The sequence below is a fragment of the Argiope bruennichi genome, chromosome 4 (assembly GCF_947563725.1).
Source record: "Argiope bruennichi chromosome 4, qqArgBrue1.1, whole genome shotgun sequence".
Taxonomy (NCBI): Eukaryota; Metazoa; Arthropoda; class Arachnida; order Araneae; family Araneidae; genus Argiope; species Argiope bruennichi.
The window spans coordinates 28,648,305-28,668,081 of NC_079154.1; the positions used below are offsets into that span (position 1 = coordinate 28,648,305).

General features: G+C 33.1%; 1 protein-coding gene across 4 annotated transcripts in view; it reads left to right on the forward strand.

Annotated features, from left to right (window-relative positions):
• LOC129965492 (plexin-B-like) overlaps positions 1-19,777 on the forward strand; it is a 734,796-nt gene that overhangs the window by 432,072 nt on the left and 282,947 nt on the right. For all 4 annotated transcript variants that reach the window (XM_056079424.1, XM_056079430.1, XM_056079429.1 and 1 more), the window contains one exon: positions 1,720-1,745. The gene's annotated coding sequence lies outside the window, so the exon portion shown is untranslated. The remainder of the gene's footprint in view (positions 1-1,719; positions 1,746-19,777) is intronic.

Consider the following 19,777-nt stretch of genomic DNA (forward strand, 5'->3'; position numbering starts at 1 on the left):
TTTTCAGGGCAGTTCAGGGAAAAAATATGTAATGCAATAATTAATTTCCCCAAAATTAAGGCAATAGGTACCGTTTTTTGTATCTCTCTTTTTAGGATATGGTTGCTTTTTCAGGGCAGTTCAGGGAAAAAATATGTAATGCAATAATTAATTTCCCCAAAATTAAGGCAATAGGTACCGTTTTTTGTATCTCTCTTTTTAGGATATGGTTGCTTTTTCAGGGCAGTTCAGGGAAAAAATATGTAATGCAATAATTAATTTCCCCAAAATTAAGGCAATAGGTACCATTTTTTGTATCTCTCTTTTTAGGATATGGTTGCTTTTTCAGGGCAGTTCAGGGAAAAAATATGTAATGCAATAATTAATTTCCCCAAAATTAAGGCAATAGGTACCGTTTTTTGTATCTCTCTTTTTAGGATATGGTTGCTTTTTCAGGGCAGTTCAGGGAAAAAATATGTAATGCAATAATTAATTTCCCCAAAATTAAGGCAATAGGTACCGTTTTTTGTATCTCTCTTTTTAGGATATGGTTGCTTTTTCAGGGCAGTTCAGGGAAAAAATATGTAATGCAATAATTAATTTCCCCAAAATTAAGGCAATAGGTACCGTTTTTTGTATCTCTCTTTTTAGGATATAGTTGCTTTTTCAGGGCAGTTCAGGGAAAAAGTATGTAATGCAATAATTAATTTTCACAAAATTAAGGCAATAGGATATCATTATTTGTATTTCTCTTTTTAGGATATGGTTGCTTTTGCAGGGCAGTTCAGGGAAAAAAATATATAATGCAATAATTAATTTTCACAAAATTAATGCAATAGAGAAATAACTTTATATTCCTCTTTTTAAGATACAGCTGTTTTTGCTACGCAGGACACACACACACACACACAAACACACACAAAAAAATCCGTATAATGCAATAATTAATTACTTAATAATTTCATTTTAATTTGGCTGCGGTTCAACAAATTGCAGTTCGTTTTAATCTGCACGGCAAACTTTACAAAAGAAATTTTCAACTGTGAACCCAAAATCCATAAAATGGTGCTTGGTTTGCCATTATATAACTCCGTTCAGTTATAAGCTTACTCTGGCTTTGGGACTGCATTTGTCTATTTAAGACAACGTAAGCGTTTAATAATTCGTAACCACATGGGCCTCGAGGATCTCAATATTTTTTACATTATTGTCAGATTAATTTAATTCTATGCATTCATTTCGTTTGATAAATATAATACTTGAACTTTTCAAATTAAAATTTTAAAAATCATTATCGAGGAATTTTTCGCTATTTTAAAATTCGTAAATTCGTTTCAAATCAATATGACCTTTTTTCTTTCATCTTGATAAAATTGCATGAGCTTTTTTTTTTAAAGTTAGTGTGAGTTAAATTAATAGAAGCGAATCTATTGAAAACGAAAAAAAGCTAATCGCAGCATAAAATATTAGCTAAATAAAATCGATGTCACATTGAATAATATGGAGCTGCTTCACTGGGCTGGATTTTTTGAGTAATGTGCCTTATATAACCTGTAGAGGCAAAATAATGCATTTACCATTATTAACGAAATAAATGAAATATATTATATATTTAATACTCCACACTGCGTAAAAAAAACTAATGTTTTTCTTCTGACTTTCAACTTTAAAAATAATATGTCATATAAAAATTATTTAAATCTACTTTACTAATAATCTTTTTTTCTCTCTTTATTTTAGGAAAATAATAGAGAATCTTCAGACTGGTAAGTTCATTTTATTTTTTTTAAATACTAGTAATAATAATAATAATAAATATATATACTATGATTATTGTGACAACCGATTAGTCATAAAAATAGTAACATATATACTTCTCTGATTGATATTGTTTATGGGGAATGGTGACAGAAAACCAAAGTTCTCAATTTATTGTTCGATATTTATTATATATCTTTCAAAAGAATCTTGCCGCCAATTGCAGTTCATTTCTGATAACATTTTTCCTCTCATTAAAATATGTTTTAAATTGTTTTCGTGAAAACTCTTGACGGTTCTAAGCAAATTCACTTTTATGGCATCCATAAACTCAAAACGGAGATTAAGGAGAAGTACTTTCAACCGTGGAAATAAAAGTCGAATGGTGCCATGTCTGGTGAATATGGAGCTTATAAATCTGTTGATTCCTTTTCTCAAAAATTCACAAGCAATAATGGAAATGCCGGATGCAACATTAAAATTGTGCGTAACACATGATTTATTGCCGCAATTAAAGTTGTAAGATAAAGAACTTTGTCCTATAATGTCTCTAATTGTTAAACGCCAATTATTAAATACCATACCATACCATTATCAATATGTGATTGAAATATTGATGACTAAGCGGAATAGATGCTCTATTATAGCTCGATTTATCTGTACATAGTTCTGTACGTCCTTTATATACCGTTTTGCTAAACAGTTGTCTTAAAAAGATTTTAATAATATTTCAAATATATTTACAGCGGAAATTGCATTGCAGAAGCAAATTTTCTCAATTGCCTTTATCATTTTGCAAAATGGACAAAGCAAAAATTGTTTCCTCACAGAATGGTTAACATATTATATTTCCCCCTTGGAAGTTATAGGTAGCATTTGTTTTCGTTACAGTGTCTGGGTATTAAGATTGGGCCTTATTCAAACTCTTTGACCTTTATTAGAGTTGAGTAATTAGTTTATAATATAACTAGAATGTTAGACTATAATAAGCTTATAATAAACACCACAAATAGAGAACAGCAGGTTCTATTCCACTTCATATGAAGACTTTGTCATACCCAACGTGTGACCGGAATCATTTCTAAAAATCCGAAATCTTCCTCATCATGGAACCACGACTCGCATTTGACAGATCACAGTGCTGAATCAAATGATAATGATAAGTATTCCTTCATCTCAAAAGTGGAAATTTAGAATAATCTGTGCCTTCAGTTTTTATTTGATTACAACTTGAAGTTATATGAGTGGATCGTTGGAGCAACTTTTTAACCATGATCATTGGAAGAAAATAATGCTTTTTTTTGGTACTCTACTCTCTCTTATCACACCTATTAGATAACATTTGGAACCTTGAAGGCATATTTCACTAATATCTAATGATTCTTCGATTAAGTCTATTATCCAACCAGGTATTTTCGAATCTCGAAACTGAATCTATACCAACCAGACAGATTTTTTTTATATGGTAACAAATGTAATTAATAGAATTTAGCTAATAAAGAAAACGAGAAGAGAACGAATTATTCTCTTCAGACAAACCATCGCTCTTACAGAGAAATGTGTTATTTTCCATTATTTTTTCATTCAAACTGACTTCCTTTTATAATTTAATCTTCGGTTTCAGTAGCTTTCTTCCAAACGCAACTTCACCCTCTCTTTTCGCCACATTTCGTGCATATTTTATGCCTCGAACTAATCTGCATGGTAGGTCACTCAGAAACCGATGGTTATGTATAAATGTATCCATACGATGCATTAACTGCTAGCTGCACACATCCGGCAGGTACCTTACTTCCTTTCAGAACGTGGCGGCCCGCCTACTTTTTTCTTCGGATGGTAAAAGGGGGGAGGGAAGAAGGGTATGTTTAATAAATACAGATTTTCTGCATAAGCCCCCCCCCCAACACCGCTGTCCTCCCCCCCCCACTTTTCTTTCCGTCTTCATGACTTTCACGTCCTGACATGCACGCGCGCGTGTGTGCGCTGTGTCACGAAAGCGTTCGTGCGTCGTGGTGACATCTCAATTTTCGAACGACGTCGGAAAGTGGCAAAAATAAAAGAAGGAAAAAGTCTAAGGGGGTGTTGTGCTCGGAAAGGGGCGAGCACCTAAAAATTACGTGACCAGGTTACGAGGTGGAGACCTCTCTCGTCTTCTCACCCTTCGGAATAAATTGCATTCCAATCTCACACTCTGAGTCTGGGCCACCCCTGCCATCCTTTACCCTGGCATTGATTGGTTTTCTAGTGTCGTGGGGATAGACTTTTTTTTCTCTTTCTTTTTACCAAACCTATTGAACGTCCTTCCTCAGAGGGTGTGTGGTAATTTGAGGGTGTAGTGACTGTTACTGCCACGGAACGAATTAAAAACAATTTTGTGGCGTTTCAGTGCGCTTTTTACATGACTCATCGAGTCTAGCCACAGACAATTGTCGTACGCCACAAGAAAGAATTGGATTCATAATTAAAGACTGTTCTTCGAAGGGCGGGGGAAGAGGGGTCGTGTGAATTTTCAATGGGAGTAAACTGAAAACGTGCTGTGGTTCGGATATTAAAGTGAATAAAATTACATTCAGATACAATTGAATAGCTCAACCTTAGCAACGATTGTTAGTTTTGTCTTTATTTGAAAGATATTGACTCCAGCCGTTTTGAGTGGCAATTGTGAGTGACTTCTTAGAATTTTATCCCATTCCTGAGGCATTTGAAGGCTGTTGATAGGGTATTTTGTTTTTCTAAATATTCTGTAGTAGTCTGTTCAATAAGTATGTCTGTTCAATAAGACGATACATCAATCAAAGGTCCAAGAGTTTCACTCTCCAAAAATGTACAGATTTAACATGTTTTAAATCTATGCTTATCAAATGAACATAATCGAAAATCTTCTTAAAATAATTAATCAGATTGTGGCGATTTTGATCCCATTTGATCTAGCTGATTCCATTATGGTTCTCTATAGCTAAAGGCTCAGTAACTTATGTTTTTAAAACCATCTAGAACACTTGGGGCCGATGTCTGACTTTACTTCAGTATAGATAGATAAACAAATTGAAGTTGTCCCTCCCCTCTCAGTAACCAAAGAAATCGGAAGGGCTGCTATCGTAACAGCGTGGCAAAACCTGTGAGTGGCGTTGTAACGATCTACACCAACCATGGTCCTATCTCTCCCGTAGGATATATGTTTCGTCATAGCTGAAAAAAAAATCAACAGGATTGTCATCGCGATAGTAAAAGCGGAAGCTGATGGTTGAGTCCTACTGGCAATCACTGCTCATGTTTCAACCTTTCCCGTAGGAAGTACTTTCCACTATCGAAATCATAATACCCACAAGGTAAGCGATTACTTCCTTACTAATAAGGCAACTTCTTATCCACGTACTCGTGGACTCTCCGATGGGAGGATTGGACGGGGAAGTAGAGTTCCCTCCTAGACGCTTTTCAGTGGAAAAGTTAGTGTTTCAGTTAAAAATAAGCCTCCAGAAGCCAGTTTGGTCTTAATGAGCAGTTTATTGCTAAAGATCAAATTAGTTTGCTTGCATTTGCATAGTGCTGTATAAAAACACAAATAGATGACAGAACCCATATTCCTCCATTTCCGATTTGTTATTCAACCATAACATGATTTGAAACACTAGACCACTCGCAATCAAAATGAAGTTGTTATAATATGATTCATTTTAGCATAAAATTAAAAATGAAGGAACGACATAACAGGATTCAATTCATGCCCATGGGGTTGGATTTCGATTTGATACACCAATTTTATTTTGGAATCTTTTATGTATTTGACAGGAGCTGACAGTGTATGTCACGGAACAGAATTAAAAAATGGCCATTTAGAGGTTAGATGACATGCACAGTTAAGCAATATGTCTGCGACATCCTGTCATTACTTTCTTAAAACATTTATTTTCAGATTAAATATGCTAAAATTGTCTATATTAATCAGAATGATCATTAAATTACCTCGAAAACACTTCTTTATTTTATATATGTATTAACGTTCTTTTGATTTTTATAGGTAAATTAACTCAATTGACATAGGAAGCATTATATAATCGAAAAAAAGCTAAATACTCTAATAATAGATTCTTTTATGAAAAATTTCTCCTTTTTTACTTTTTCATATACGAAATGTAGAGAAATTAGGTACTTTCTCGTTAGCCGGGCGCAAAATGTCGGCAATTGTGAACCAAACGCAAATTTGGCGTAAGAAATGTGGCGGAATTCTACATTATTTGGCGATTTTTCGCTTGTGCCCGTCTAACGGAAAAGTACCAGAAATTATTATATTCGTCAAAATTATAAATCGAGGTTTTGAGGAATCGTCACATTTTAGGCCTCTCTGAATTCGAAAAACAAACTTTTGGAATTCTTTCTGTTTGTCAGTCTGTGAGAAAGCTAAACTAAAAATGTTTTCGGCTGGATGGTTTTGCTATACGGAATACCGACTAAATTTGTAGGTTCCTATCAAACTAAGGACAAAATCTATTCAACGGAAGTTTGTCTCTTTCTCTGTCTGTGAATGCGGTAACTAAAGACTGATTTCATCTAGATGGTTGAAATTTGGTATATGGAATTACGCTCAAATGTATAGATTTTTATCAGATTTTGAAAAAAAAACTCGTTCTGAGTCTATTTAGTTGTTCGAGTACAAGCGAATTCGATAAGTAGGCAAATGCAGGTTTAATAACTAACATAGAAATACTTTTCAAATTTCAAATACGTCAAAGGGTTGAATGTCTGTCGGACTGCACTTTTACATGTAAACGCAATAATTCATAAGCATGATGACTTAAATCAATAAAATCTGGTATGTTATCTGGTGACTATAACTGTTGTTTCGAATCAGATTTTGGTGTCAATTGGACGGCATCTAAAGACAAACTTTGGAATATTGTCCAAAGACGAAAAGGCATCTAAAATAATACTCTCTCGACACATTCAGTAAAACTGCTTGATTCAAGCTAATGATCTATATTTCGTAACTATTGTTGACCAATGCTATGCAATGTGTTCGTTGCTCTTACCAAAACTTTATTATTTTACTTGCTGGAAGGGGAGTAAGACATTTCTTGAAGTATGCAAGAAAGTTGCATTGAGTTGCAAATACGCTTATTTCATTTCTTATTCTTTAATTTAGAACTCATTTTTATAAATATTATAAAATACCGAAATTGTTTTTTTCTTATCCTTTACCATGTGGTGCATAGTGGATAAAAATTTAAGAAAATTAATAAGTTAAATAAACTAGTAATAATGCATTGTAATTCCAAAATACATATTCTCTCGAAAAGCTCATTAAGAATGATGGCTTCACTCTAAAGATTTATATTTCGTAACTATTGTTCACCATTTTTAGACAATGTCTTACCCACGGTTCCCAATTTTATGCGAAGAAAGGGAAATAAGATGTATATTGGGAGAGTATGCAAGAAAGATGCGGGGAAATCATTTACACTATTTTTACTTCCTCGCATAAGTACTAAAGAGTAATTTTGATGAATCACATTTTTAACATATTTTTGAATAATGTCCGTCTGTCTGTCTGTCTGTGACAAAGATAACTCAAAAACACTTTGCGTTGGACGGTTGAAATTTGTTATATGTTCTTAGCGACAAAGTTGCAGGTTTCTATCAAATTTTGAGCAAAATCTGTGCTGAGGAAGTCTGTCTGTCCGAATATAAGTTAACACTATAACTACAAAACGAAATGAATTAGATAGATAAAATTTGGTACACAGATTTAATATTTATAGTGTAGACATCTACCAAATTTTCAGCCAAATCCAACTATGGGCGTCTGTCGGTCTGTACTTTCAGAAACATGTAAACTCTATAATTTAAATAATGCAGTGACTTAAATACCTCAAATTTGATATTTGTGACTACAAATGCAGTTTTGTGTCAAATGTTTGTTTCAATCGGTTGAGAGAAACGTATCTAAAGCACAAATTCGATTTTCAAATACCATTAACCGCATGCCAGGGAATTCATCGCCAAATATCTCGCCAAGGATCACATGTTAGATTCAGCAAAAGTATTATATCCACACCAAAGGTTAATATTTCGTAGCTATTGCACGCCACTGCCATGCAAAGCGTTTTCTGACGTGACAAGTTTATTATGAGTGTATGAGAATGTTTTGCGGAGACCACTTCCGCTGGTTTATCTAGATAAATTTCTTCCCGCTATTTACATTACTATATCTCTGGATTCTTGAAAACTTTGAAAGCTGAGTATTATTATGTATTTTTCCGAATTGCGTTTGATTAATTTAAAATATAATGCGCTAAAGACATCACATTCAGTTGATAATAAACAAAAAAAGAAAAAGAATACAAATTCCTTTGTGTACTTCAACGTGACATTGAATTTTTATGGTTTCATATCTTCAATTTGCACACTAGAAATATTAAACCACAATGCTTCGATTCAGAATGGTATATGAAACCTGAACATTGTTCTATTATAGTGCTATTCCCTTCAGAATTTATCTCAAATCGTCATCTGCGCTTCAAGTTGTATCATCATACTGACTTAATGACGCGACTTCCTTCCTACTGGAGTGAGTGAAACCTTCCCATTTCTTAATTCTTAATTTTCCCGAATCTTCGTAGGTGTGATTTGAGCACCTGTGAACCGCCTATTTCCGTGTCGGCGTCCCTCCCTTCTCTTCTCGTGTCTCCTTTCACAGTTGTCCGCCTGCCCACCTGTCATTATTTCTGAAACAATAGCCTCCAAATTTATGGGCGAGATTCATTCTGATTCGTTTTTACCTTCCTCCCGAAGGTGATGAGAGCGTATAAATTATTGCTTTTCGTCGAATCATTTGGTGGTGGACCTCACGCACGGCCTTCGGATTCGAATGTGAAGTCATGCTGTTGCCAAACTGAGATTGGAAAATAAAAAATAAAAAGATTCCATTTGAAAATATAGAAGCTTGCAATTGGATAGATTAAGTGTAAATATGAACTTATATTCAGAGGCAATGGTGCGTATCTTTTTGAATGGTGAGATTGTTCAACCACCCCTTTGTTGTTATGCGAAGAGATCAATATACTCATGATTCACTCTTTTGGATACTGTCATCATTACAACTGTGGAATTTCATGCTGAAAAATATGAAGCTTGTTTAGAGTTGAAGCATTCGATTTGAATTGAGTTGATTTATTAGGCAATGATGGTAATAAATACCATTTTCATATTCATTATCTATTATCTGCAGACAATTGATGATGGGAAGTGCCATAAGGCTTTGTCGGTGGTAGAACGTCGTTTAGATTTCAAAAGACAGTTCTTTTGGTGGACAAAAAAGTACTTCATGTTGGAAAAAAAAGTCTTGAAACTTTGAAAAATTCAAGGTTGGACAAATGAATGAGATGATTTAAATAAGGAATCGGTCTTTCGGGCTCTATTTCTGTTCTGTTAATTCAATCCTCGACTTTTCCCATTCTCTCTACAATCTGTTGCAATTATTCACTTCTCCCATATTATTTGGATCACAGGTTAAATTTTCTCTTTTTTACTTTCGTGTATAAGTAGTACAAAGAAAATATAGGGATCGTCAAAAAATTCGAACTCGAGATTTCGACGAAACTCCACTTTTCAGACCTCTTCCATGATTTCGAAAAAACACATACTTCGAGCTCTATCAAATTTCGAGCAAAATCTGTTCTGAGGAAGTCCGTCTGTCATGTTCGAATATAAGTTAACACGATAATTAAAAAACTAAGAGAGAGATATAAAGTTCGGTACACAGTTTCAACATCTATAGTGTAGACACTTCTCAAATTTTGATCTAAATCCAACAGGGGCTGACCGTCTGTCCATCTGTACTTTCTGAAACTTGCTAGCGCGGTAACTGAAAGACGCAATGAGTTAAATATATCAAATTTGGTATGGAATTTTATGACTACAAGTGTAGGCTTGTGTCATTTTTTTGTTTCAATTGGTTGAGTCAGAAATTTATAAATACAAATTCGATTTTTGGATACTATTAACGCCTATCAGGAATTAGTCACAAAATAACTCGTCAAGGATGACACGATATATTCTGTAAGAATGCTAAATTGATGCCAAAAACTTATATTTCGTAATTCTTATACGCTAATGAGATATAAGGCGTTCTCTGTCATGGCAAGTTTATTAGAGCGTACACAAGAAAGTTTTGGGAATTCTACTCCAGCTGGTTAACATTTGAGTATAGGATACCAACTTACCTTTCTCAGCAACTGCCCACGGTTAAAATTAACGAGGTTTTTCCACTAATAAGCGCTAAGTAGATAAAAATTGGACTTTACCATCATAAAGGTCAAGTTAAAGCGAACTGTATAGTTCAATACTAATCAAATTTCCATAATGATTTAGCTGAAAAAAAGAAGCTGATAAAGCAAATTAACTATTGCACTGATATATATCTATGCATATTTAATTTTGAATTCCAAACATTTATTTTTCAGTGATTTTTACAAAAGTTTGAAAGCCTTAAAATCGTCAGCCAACTAAGCATACTAAATAATTTTCATTTTAAATACAATTGCTAAAAAAAAAGTTCAAAACAACTCCTTTTATAAAATGGTTTGTTTTAAATTACTATTCGTATTTATGTTGAAGAAAATGTTTGGAAGTTTGTTAGTCAATCTTTATTTAACCACGGTTTAATTATCTATAAAGTTTAACTTAAAATGTGGTAATGAGGTAGTTTCCAAGTTCTTCGGGACGTAATGTCAAGTTTAACGCGTCTAATAATTAAAAACAAAACTTCATTATATTGACTAGCTGACTTAAAATGAAATTTTAATGGACTTCTTCAAACTTCAATACTTTGCTTACCTGCGGAATTTAATTTAAATATCATCAGACATAAAATGTAAACACCACCCTTACTAATGGAATTAGAACTAACTCAAGTTTTCCGATTGTGTTGCTATTCATCGATTTTTTTAAAGGGAATCTTCGGTCCTTCTATTAAAAATTCATTGGAACAAATAATAGATATGAATACAGCTCGTTTCAATATTCTGAGATTACCTGTTTTTGACGATTCCTTCTCATTAATGAGTGAGACGCGGAAGGTTCACCTTTGACTTTAAATTTCCTCCATTAGATAATTAATCCGAGTTTACTTTATTGTTAAATGTAAACATCTCCTCCTTTCATCTTCCCATTCACCCCTATTTTGACGAATTAAACCCATCCTAACGCATGCGCAAAAGCGCAGATGGTTTCAGAATTCGTTGTCAAATATTAGCTTCATATAACATTTTGGGTTAACTGTGCGCATTCACAAATAAATTAATGAATTAAAATGTTTTTATTACTTTTTTCGAATAAAGAAAACCTATCATCCATTCATTTTCAATTTTAAAGTAGTTTGCAGCTTCAGAGGCATTAATCTTTGTCTGCTGTATTTTTAGACATAATAGTTAACCACGAGAAAAAAAATAATAAACAGCATCATTCATAACAATAATTGAAGTCTAAAAGCAGGTTTTAGACAGTGGCAAAGTGGCATAGCTTCATTAATTTCTTGCTGACACTGATGCTTTCATCCACCTGGCAATGACCACTCTCCTTCTTTTTTGCACGTATAACATGATTATTAAAAGCAAATTATCTTCTCCTTGTAAGTCGTGACCAGACTCATGCCACTCTCACCTCAAACCAAACACTCGCTCCAAAGCAAAATTTCCTTCCTTCAGATCGGTAAAAATGGCGAAAAATTAATCGAGATTAATAATACTGCTCGCAAAGAGAGACATTTGCTCCTCCACCCCTGTATACTGGTGGGAGCAAAAATGCTACTAATTAACAATCAAAGTATTGATTTTCGTAGCGAAGTAAATAGATTAATATTATTCACGTCATAGGCAGACTAGAGACATTCATCCATTCCGATAATAACTGGTAATCGATTTCTGGCTAATACATCCGTCTACAGGCATTCACACGAACCCCGGTAATTATTATACCCCGAATTATCCCCTCGGCTGAGGAATAATTATTCCGAATCCAACTCCACTGGGAGGGGGATCCTCCAGCAGTATTTTACAGTGAGTACAATCGAACAGATATCAGAACTGAAATCGACATTTCTTAGAAAGGCTGTATTTTAGCATAGGATAACCAATCAAACGTTGGACACGACAGCAAAATGCCTGGTCATTGGACACAAAAGGGCATGCTGAATACAGTTGGACAGGCTATTGTATGGGATATCAGTGACATATTTTAATAATTCAACATATAAATGAAGTACGTACCTGTATCAGAGAAATATTTCAAATTCACTCTACATTAGTTGCATTAGAGCTAGTTTCTGGAATTAAACTAACATTATCTGAGAAAGTTAGTATGTTCTTAGTTATTCGATACAGTTTTACAGTCGAGCAGATATCAGAATTGAAATCGATATTTCTTAGAAAGGTTGTATTTTAGCAAAGACCAACCAAACAAATGTTGGACACGTCAAAAAGATGTCTCGTTTTTGCACAAAAATTGGAATACAATGAGCAATGTAATTAAAAAGGTCATCACATTGGGCTCCAGTGACATATTTGGCTATTCAACATCTGAACAGAGCACCTGCATCAGAAGAAAATTTCGAAATACATGCGAGAGAAGTTGTAATTCGGCTGGTTTCTGGACTGATATTTTGTGAGAATATTAGAATGATCCTAGTATTTGATACAGGTATTACTGAAGAGCAGATATCAGTAATGAAATTATCAGTATTTCATTACTAATTTCAGAGAGTTACTTAACAGAGAGAAAGCAATAAGACATTGGGCACGACTGCAAAATATCTATTTTTTAGACACAGAATGAAACACTGTGAGTAATCAGACAATAAGTAAGACTTTAAAGTAGCATTTACATTGATATCCAATGACATATTTAACTATAAGAAGAATATCCACATTTGGAAATTAAATCATTTCAAAATTCTATTGATCTAAAGATGCATTTGAACTGGTTTCTGGAATTAAACTGGATTTTTTTTATAGAAAATTAACAGCCTTAGTTATCCCATATTTCATTTGACTTGACATTTGTCTCGAAATAATTAAAAATCATAAATTTAGAAGTACTACCAGTATCAGATTAATTTTCACTGGTTGTTATTTTGTTTAGCTACGTCAAATCTGCAAAATCAAGTGCCCGGATAATCATCAAGATGAATGTTGCTGGAAACTTCAAACCAGTTAGATGGTGTTGTTATTCATTTATTCATTGTCAAGGTTGCAAAATCAGATAGCCGTACTTCTTCTGAACAGATTTTACTTAAAATTTGATAGAAATCTGAAAATTTGATATAAATACCGTATACCAAATTTCAACCGTCTAGCTCAGAGTATTTTTGATTTATCAGGGAAATCTAAAACGTGAAAATTCGTCAAAATCTGGAGTTCGAATTTTTTAACGGTTTCTATACTTTCTCTATAGTATATACACGTGAAAGTAAAATATGTTTCCATCTAGAAGTTGGAACAAAGAAAAAATGGTGACGAAATAATTTTTTAATATAATTTGCCGAATATATTTTCTTGTTTACATTTCAAATCAAAAAAATTTTACCAGTTCCAGACAGAAAATATATCATTTCAAGATTTCGAGTTTGGGAATAATCATTATTATTATTATTGAGAATTATTTTATGTCAAAAATATATAATGTGTTGCTTTTTAGTTGAAAATCATTAGTATACAACTATCAATCGAAAGAAATAAAAGCAAATTCACATTTCTTTTGAAAGCCCTGCTAGATTTTCGTATTATTTAACCTTTTTTTTTTTCCCATCTCCTTTTGTTTGAAATAATTGTCATCGATCCTTTCCTCTAGTTAATTCAGACAATCAACTTTCCTTTCATCCTTAAATGTTTGCGATTGTAATGGAGAAAAGATTTTGGTTTAAGGAGTTTTATTAATTTAATCATCGGTTTCATTATCACTAAGTGGCTTTAAAGTAATTTTATCTCATTTAGGAACTAGGAATTTGTAATAATTGTATTTGCATTAAGTAGCGAGTTAGGAGAGTTACAAAGACTTTTCGATTATTTTTCTGTGAAGTTGAGAACTACGAAATGAGTTGTATTCCGAATAGAATCTGTTTAAAAAGAAGACTAATATAACACCCGTTAGCTCTTGTAAAATAATGATACATTAATACTAGACATTTACAAACACAGAACACTTAAAACAGGTAAATAGTCCGATTATCAGTTTTTAATATTCGAAATTTAGGTACATGTTCGTTTCACAGCTCAGACTCTCTCATTAAAGTTTACGCCACGCTGTGACGCTGTTCGTTCTTGTGTTGCACATATTCCTGGGCCGCGGTGGCCTGGTGGTAAGGTCTCGGCTTGTGAGCCGTAGGATTTCAGGTTCGAGACCCGATTCCACCGAAGAACCGTCGTGTAAGGGGGCCTGTTGCACGTTAAATCCGTCATGCCATACGTCCTCCCGCTGGTGTGGTGTGGCATGGAGAGGAGTGTGCCAGCTCAGGTGTCGTCCTCGCCATCTGACCGCGGTTCAAAATGACGAGGTCCGTCCCAAAATAGCCCTAGTGTTGCTTTACAACGGGACGTTAATATAACTAAACTAAACTAGCTGCACACATTCCTATCTTTAATGTGGATAGGGGGGTATGTTACAAAAGAAATAAAAGATATTTATAGCTTTTAGCATAGCAATCTACCACCTAATACTGTCTCATACAATATTAATTGGTAATACGATGTATTAAAGCCTTATAACGAGATTTATTTCACTGTGCAGCTATCTTTCTAATATAATGCACAGACAATCGTATGAAGTCATAACTATTGATGAGGTCACTCCATATTCTTCAGCTGTTTTTGACAATAGGAAACTGCTTCGTAAACTGATTGTTATTTTCTTGCATAAAACCAAAAGTATTGAAATCATCACCCACGAGATTTTAATAAATCTCAGCTTCCTAAACATCCTTTATTCAAAAAAAAAAAAAAAAAAAAAACTGTATTTACTGATATGTAGGTATGGTATTATGACATAATCGGAATTTGGTATATAGCCTTTACATTGAAAATGTCGATTTTTGTTAATATTGGAACACCAGAAAGTAAACAAATACGATTCATTTAACTATAAAATGGATGAACATATACAAAAAGATGCTAAAAAATATTCATAGTAATTATTACATAAAGGAAACATTATTCGATCTGAAGAATGACAAAATTCTATTCGGAAGACATCGTGACTTTTTCTTGGAAAGATGTTATGCCTTTTTTGAATAATTTTTATAAGTGAAGCAGAACTTTCATTAAGGTTCTCTACCCGCTCTCCACCCACCCCTCTTTTATTTTCTTAATGAGCTATCATCATTATTAGGAATAAAGTGTACTAGGTCTTAACCATTTAAGGTATCTTAACCACTTGTAGTGGCAAGAAATTCACAAATGCGCTTGCCAAAGCAGTCCTCTGTAACTTGCAGTATGACCATATAAAGTATCTGATACTTACCGGCGTCCTGACATAGGGGTAGCGCGTCTTTCCCAATGATCTGGGTGTCCCGGGTTCGAACCTCGTTTCGGGCATGGTTGTTCCTCTTCTGTGTTGTATATGTGAGGTGTGTGATTGTGGCCACCTGTAAAAAGGGGTTGTGCAAGTGAATGTGATCCATGAAGTAACTAAGTTGTCCTCTTAGCCCTAATTGACGCTACTGAAAAAACAAGAGACGCTCACTCGGCCTAAATCGCTGACAGATTTGTCGGTGGGGTTGTAAAGTGCCATAAGTCACAACACAACAACAGCATCTGATACTTTATAAAAATCAAGCAAAGAATTATGTCTTCTAAATGAATTAAATTCAACCTAAGATTGCTCATTTGTAAACTGTGCTCCGGTAATCAATCTCAACCGGCGGGTCGCGAACACCATTTTTACTTCTGTGACAATGCCCGATGACGTGAGTAGCACGCCTTTGGCGATTCTGTCCTGTCCTTTGGCGATTCACGCCTTTGGCGACAAAAACATATCGACGTGCATGATACGTCTTTCCACCGCAAATGTTTAAAGTGATAAACAATGTAGATTTACTCAATGGCTCAAACAATGGCATACTTGAAGGTAATGAACAAAATATTTATTCGTAAGGACTATCACATCGATAGCTTTATTAAAATATTTAAAAAAAAAAAACTGTGGAAGTGGTTTCCCCAAAACTTTCTCGCATTCTCTCTAATAAAGATATTATCGCAAAGAACATCTCTCATGACATTGGCACAAAATAATTATGAAATATAAACCTTCAGGGCGAATTTAACGTCTTTGCTGAATTTGTCGTGTCATCCTTGGCGAGAATTTTGGTGATTAATATGTGGTTTCTAGTATCCGAAATTTGTGCTTTAGACACGTTTTTCTCAACCGATTGAAACAAAAATTTGGTACAAAACTGCACTGGTAGCCTCAAAATCCCGTACCAAATCTGATATATTTATACCATTGCGTTTTTGAATTATCGCTTTTATATGTTTCTGAAAGTACAGATTGACAGACGGTCAACCCCTTGTTGGATTTCATTCAAACATAGACTGTCTACACTGTAGATGTTAAATCTGTGTACCGATTTTATTTATCTAGGCTCTCTTGGTTTCGTAGTTATCGTATTATATTCGAACAGCCAGATAGACGGAATTTCTTAGAACAAATTTTACTCAAAATTTGATGGAAATCTGCAAATTTGATGTAAAGACCGTATACCAAATTTCAACCGTCTAGCTGAACGTGTTTTTGAGTTATCTTTTTCGTAGATAGACAGATAGACGAACATTTTTCCAATAGAGACGTGCTTTTCGAATAGAGACGTCCAAAATGTTTAGATTCGCCAAAATCTCCAGTTCGGATTTTCTAACGATTACTATATTTACTCAATACTACGTATACGAGATATTAAAAACTAGATAAGGGGTTGGAACTTATAATACTGTATCAATCCCACAAATATCATAGTCTTTCCTTTCTTTATAACACAACCACAAGAACTGCTTGAATGCTGAGATACTGAAGGTAGTCATCATGATTTTAAATTTTGAATTCCCCTCCCCCAAGGAATTAATTCTTAGTTTTATTCTTGTAATTTTTATAAACCTAAATTCTTGGCTACATCTTCCATAAATCCGTCAGTTCTTCTTGCCTTCCATATATCGCAACCCTGCAATTCCTAATAAGAAATCTGGGAACTTATCCCACTACCACAGGGCGGCAGAAATCTCCCAAGATGGCTTTTTGATGTCATTCTTGACGCTCCCGTGCCGGTATCTACAACACCCCGAAACTGAAAATCCGTCCGTGAAATAATTTGTCTTCATACCCGTCGGTGGGAAAGTGCGCCATTTCAAAAACAACAAGAAGTTACGGCACTACTTCTGACATCGCAGCGCGAAAACCCCTTAAAATTCCTGTCTAATTGCGCGGCAGTGGTTAAAACCCGGAGGAACTTCCCGGCTCTTTTCTTAATTGCCTATTAATTTGCGTCTCAAAAATACAACTTTTGCTGCAGCAGAATTTGTTTCTTTTAGGGCAGGCGCCATCCCCCTTTAACCGAAAAATGCGATTGAAAATATAATTAAAAAAATAAATAAAGGCAAAAGGCAGGCAGAGACTTTTATCCTAATTATCTGTTTAACTAATATTGGTAATGAGAGCCGAGGAATTAGAAAGATGGGTGGTTAAAAAATGGACTTTGGAGAATCAGAGTACCGTGTGATGCAAGGCATATTGGTAAAATAACCGCTTAAGAAAATGAATGAATAAAAACCGTTTCTTTTCGTCGACGCGATGCTAAAATCGATATATCGTTTGACGATATTTAAATTCCGTTTCTGAGTTTTTGTACGTTAATTATTCCGTAAGCGCCGGACGAAAATTTGTTTTCAAGCAAATCGGAAACCTCGAGATTCTAAGTGCTTCTTACTAAGACAATTTTTCAGTATTTTCCTTCATTCCGAAGTTTGTTTTGTCTGTTTATTTATTTTCCGTCTTTTCATGCCATTCATTCCATTTAAATTATTTGAAATTAGAAATCCAATGGATGCAGTTACTAAGTATTATTAATGTTCTCTTTAGTAAAGTCTACATACAAATTTATTTATCTCTTAGCTTAAATAGAAAATGTTTACTTTTATTTAAATATTCTAGTATGTTTGGTTCTTCATATTGGAAATCAGCTTTATTGTAAAACAATATCAGTATAGGCTGTTTTAATATTCTTTTATTACTTATTTAAAATTAATTCACATACATAATGAGAGTATACAAAAATCCACATTATTAGGTAACAATTCATAATTATTTTTAAAAAAGTAATACTGCAAAGATAATAAAAGTCTACAAAAATTCACATTATTGGGTAATTATTCAAAGGTTTTTTTAAAAGTAATACTACAAAGATAATGAAATAATGAAAGTTTACAAAAATTCATATTATTGGATAACAATTCATAATTATTTTTTAAAAAGTAATACTATAAAAATAATGAAAGTCTCCAAAAATCATTATTGGGTAACATTCTTAAGTTTTTTTTTTTAAGTAATAATTAAAAGATAGTGAAATAATGAAAGTCTACAAAAATTTCCGTTATTGGGTAACTATTCATAAGTTTTTTTAAAAAAATGTAATAATTAAAAGATAGTGAAATAATGAAAGTCTACAAAAATTCACATTATTGGGTAACTATTCATAAGTTTTTTTTAAAAAAAATGTAATAATTAAAAAATAATGAAATAATAAAAGTCTACAAAAATTCACATTACTGGATAAATATTCATAAGTTTTTTTTTAAAAAAAATGTAATAATTAAAAGATAATGAAATAATAAAAGTCTACAAAAATTCACATTATTGGATAACTATTCATAAGTTTTTTTGTTTTTTTTAATAAGTAATCATTCAAAGAGCAGACAAAAAGAATATAAAAATAATTATTGGAATAAAAAAATATTTTCCCTCGAAACTACATATTAGTAAACGGATTCAAAATTATTTAGAATTTGATTACATAAGAGATTCTCCAATGAATCACTGGGGTTCAAAAATTCATTAAAAACATAATTTTTTTAAAAAAATGTGTGTGAATGATTTATATCGATAAATTCATAAATTCGAAAAATCTTATTCCTTTCCGTGATAATAGCAAAATTTTTGCTTGGTTCTTTAATAAGGAACTGAATGGGAAAAAAAAAGTGGTGCGATGTTTTTTTTTTTTTTTTTTTTTTTTTGAAGTTCTTGGTATAAATTCCTTTTGTGTCAAAAACACAAAGCTTACAAACGTAAACCAATACCCATCGATAGTAAAAATAAAATTCAAATAGAAAAGATATAGGAGCAAATGCAAATCAAAAGGGGGGGGAAACAAGAATATACACAAACAGAAAAAAAAATTGCTCACATGCAAATAAAAATATTCAGTAATTTAAATTCATATTGCGATACTGATCGAGAATTAATGACTATTATAACAGTGTACAATGAACAAATACGTACTGTACTTTATTACATATAATATTTTTGGAACTGTTGAATAAAATCTAGTTTTTATCTTATCATTGGTTCCACATTTTTCGTGAAAGCATTATTTATCCTGTGATTATTAATTCATGGATAATCTGCTTTAAAAAAAATTTAATACCAAAAATAGAGAAAACTAGACCTTAATTGAGTCTTCAAAAGTTATCTTTTGCAATTCATGAATTCAGAGAAATTTATGGAAATACCTACATCTGAATAAATGACATCTCACTTAGGACCATTTTTCTGAGCTATAATTATCCTTCATGGATTTCGTGTTAACTTTTTTTTTCCTGAAACGATTAGATACCAGCACACAGGCTGTCTTTTCTTTCTCAGAAAGTTCACTTTTTAAGGCAAGAATTTTTTTTTTTTTTCCTAACTACAGTTAAGTTTCGTTAGTATTCAGTTGTCGCGAATTTTAGCATCTGATTCCAAGTGCTAAAAAGAAACTGTTAATTTTTTCAAAAATTCTTAACAGTTGTTATAA